Genomic DNA, 4,238 nt, shown 5'->3' with positions numbered 1-4,238 from the left:
GACTCCTTTCATGCTTGTACAAGCTCAGCCAAAAAAGAGAGTTTCCCCTTTAGCACAAAACAAACATCTGCTCTACACAGCAGGACACAGAGAGGCACCCAAACGTGTGGTTACCCTCCCTTTACAAAAACTTGCACCCTGACACATATGGGGGCATTTGCTAAATGGCTGGTTATTACCGAGCCATGAAAGCAGGGACCCTGTCTTATTATATTATATAGCGCATATATAATATATAGATAATACAGATCACCCCCCTTTTTTATTTGGTGTCGTTGCTGCAGATAGATTAAAACTACAGACAGATTAAAAAAAAGCAGTTCTTTTGCCTGGATCTCCTTCTTTTTTCCTCCCCTTACAGATACAATGCACTGGATCGTTTCAATGAACTTACATTCCAAGGGGGGGGGGGAAGTAAAAGCAAGATTCTATTCTAGCAGCCCTCCCCCACCTTGCAAAACTCCATCAGATCTAAGTCAACCCCCCCTGCCCCCCCAAAAAGTAACCTACCTTATTGCAGTTCTACTGAAGAAAATAACTTCCGAGCTTCATAGGAGTTGCAGAAAAAATGAGACGTAAATTTACAATCAGGACGATCAGATGCAGCAAACAGTGGAAAAGAGGGGAAAAAAAACTCACGAGCTAGCTGACTGTCACAGCCACCATCAGCCAACTATTTCCAGCAGTATTTACACTACTGTGGATACAACACCTCTGCCCGATCACGTCCCAGACTGATGGCATTTTGTGCTGGTAATTAAAACAAATCAAGCAGCTCTGTGATTGTTTTGGCGTCCATGAACGATCGTACACAAAATCAGCATTTGATCACTGGGGGTATGTCTTTGGTGTGCAACGTGAGGGGTGACAAAGGTTCAAGACTGAACCAGCATGCTTACCATAATCTTCCTAAAGTAAGTGCTGCTTCAGTTCCTCACTGCTTTCCTAGTCTCTCTCTCTCTCTTTTTTTTTTTTTTTTTACTCCCAGTCTTCTAAGAAAGCACCAGTCCAAGTTTCCCAAGTCTTAAGTGAGCATGCATGTTTGTGATAAACATACAGCACTTTGTGCCTTCCTTATTAGGACAAGCTTGCCATTATACACTGTACGTTTGGTAAAGCTCCAAAGACACTGTCATTTGCAGCCAAATAGGAAGTATTTTAGAAAAAAAAATAAAATAAGCAAACCAAAAAAGACAAGTATTTCACAGCCACAAACATCAGATAAGCCGGATAAAAAAAAAAAAAATCAATTTTTTTTTTTCAATTCACATCAAAACCACTTCACGATGACAATTTGTCTAAGCAGATGTTAATCAAGCCACAGCCCTTAAAACACTAGACACCATCAATTACTAACCTTAATTGAAATCACAGTGCTCCAGTCTGTGTGCCAGCATATTCAGAGGATGATGTATTAAGATATTTACAGTAAAGTAAACAATGCATAGTTGCAATGAAATGGAAAATTTTCAGCTAATGGTGTTTGTCAATCCTTTGTCAATTTTTTTTTTTCTGCCTGCCACAGATGTTTTCTTAGCTGCTTCACAAAAACAGGAATCAACTAGCAGAGAAGAAAGACTTTCTCTCCCCCAGGAAAAGAGTACAAAGCCAAGCCTGTACACAGCAGATGCAAAAGAAAGTCCATCTGCTACCAGCTCACAACACCACATGGAGTTTTAAGATTTTATACTGTAGGTAGCCTGGCAGTGTTTGTGTAGACACCATCAGAATAAAAGGAGGGGAAATCCTAGCCTCAAAGTGTCAGTGTAAAAACTACAGCTAGCACTCTCCCAAAACTGGCTTTGCTAGAGCCAGTAAATCAAAGACTTGTTTGCTTTTTTTTTTTTCTTCATGTTGCAGGAGCTGGCTAGTTTTCTAAGAGTTACACCCTAGGCAGACATTATGCTTACTTTTATGGCCTCTAACCAAGGGGAAAAGACAACTTGAAGTTACAGCTTCAGGCATCAGACTGGCATAAGTGGCTAAACTTTAAGAAGAGTTTATCCACACAGCACACAACAACATTTATCCTTTGCGACGTGAAATTGCCGCATATTTTAAGCACAATTTATATCCGCTAACAACTTTCGAGACCTTTCAAATTATCGACATCTGCCTCTACTTTTAAGCCATGTTTAAATACAAATTAAGGATGCAAGGGGGAGGGGAAATGCATTTAGTACTTAAAATAACTGCATCTAATAGCCTTTAATATAGACATTTTGGATAATTGCAACATATTTCACCTTCAACCTTCAGCACCCTTTATCCCGAGCGTATTTTCCCTCACCTTATGTGACATGAAATAAAGAACGTATTATTTGGGAGTTTTATAAACTTAATTAAAAAAAAAATAAATAAATCAATATTCCTCACCTTGAAAATTTGGTAATTTTGTTTTAGCCACAAAAACAAACAGCAGTGAGTTTTTCCATGGTAATCATGAACTGTTAACCTGAAAATTACAAAAAAATATATACGGTATATTTGTCCAACCAGCAACAGATGAGGTTAAGTTGCAACATATACCGTACACGTAAAAACAAAAATAATGTAAAGGTAACTATACTATTGCGCAATTTCATACGCATGTATTATGCTATGATTAGGCGTTATTTGTTAGGGAACGCACATATTCCCTGTTTGTCTTTTCTCACCTTTTTATATTGTTCCCAACTGTCCACAGTTTCACAGGGCTTACACATTTCAAAGAAACTGTGAATAATGTATATAATGACACAAATGACTTTATGTACTCCAGAGGAAATAAATGATGGTTTCCATTATCACATCAGTCAAGTAGCATTTTCACACAAACGTGTTTACGTTTTATAAAATGATAACATGTTATACAGGGTTTCATTCTCATCAACGGCGTTCTGGTAATTAACACAATTTTCATCGGATTGTGAGGGTTAATCTATATTCCCCGTGTATATTCCAGTGCTAGGAAAATGACGTTCCTCACATTAAAAATAATACTATCAATATGTAAATGTATTTTTTTTTAAAGTAAAATATTTGCATCTCCTTTCCTCCTCCGGGCTTTTGAACTTCCAAGGTCAATAAGGACAAATAATACCACTAGTGTCTCTTTGCAAAAAAGCTGGGTTTGCTGTCTGCAAGCAATGGTATCATTTCCATAGCAACCTCCTAACTATTAATTTTCAATTAAAGCAGACACAAAGCAGCCAGCCTCGGGGCTGGCAGACAGTGTCAAGAGCCCATCTCTGTAGGCAACAGTTTCACACAGCTATCAAGCGAATAGGTGCCTCATCCACAAAGCTATATCAGAAGAACGTCAAGTTTGGCGGTATAAATTGGCATTAACCTTCATTTTAGGCCTATATCATGAAAGCTAGGTTTGCTTGACATTCATTTTGATAAAACATTATGAACAAATACATCCCATATGAATATCTATTTTTGTGGAAATCAAGGAATGTATGTAAACAGAATACCGAGTGTCTCAAAAGTTTCTATTAGGATAATAAGGCATCCGTCCTAAAAAGAATATTGTATTTATGTAGTCTTAAGCATTACTTAAAATAAGGATCCACTCTCAAAGAGCTTGTCAATGAACAAACATGGAGATAATATGGATACGCTCATCTTTTTATTTTCATATACGGCATTAACATTCATAACCTTCACGCCTATAGTTTCAGGTCCAATCATATATGTGGCATGTACTTAGACACTGAATAGATTATATAGGTTATAATACAGTACGCTATGACTGAATCACTAAAAAGGCCCATATTTATAAAAGGTAATTCTGGGACAAAAAGTTCTATATAGAATAAAAAATAAACATTCCTGCTACTGAGTGATCACGTTATCAAAAAATAATAATCCAATGCCTACGTGCACTTAAGTGTGTAGAGACACCCGCTGGTATTGACAGGGTACTGTATTAATGCATTTATTTCACTAACAATATACCTATTGCAATAAACCTTATGATTTTACTCATGACAAATAAGCATGGCCCAGGCAAACACAAACACTACTAAACACACTGATAATGTGACATAGCAGCCAAATCAGCAAGTTGTCTCTTTGCAAAGATAAAGCGTTAATTTGCTGCAGGTGAGAAAGTTAAGTTTGACATGTTTATAGTTGCTGTAAATCACTTAGATGTCTATTCCACTGAAATTCCTTGACTTTGACCTGCCCCCCTCTCATAATTTTGCAAGGATATTTTTTTTCTGGCTTTAAACAGAAAATTCCATCTC

Source organism: Sceloporus occidentalis, unplaced genomic scaffold, assembly GCF_023333645.1.
Source record: "Sceloporus occidentalis isolate IW3139 unplaced genomic scaffold, rSceOcc1.0.p SCAF_17, whole genome shotgun sequence".
Lineage (NCBI taxonomy): Eukaryota > Metazoa > Chordata > Lepidosauria > Squamata > Phrynosomatidae > Sceloporus > Sceloporus occidentalis.
This window is presented reverse-complemented; position numbering follows the sequence as displayed.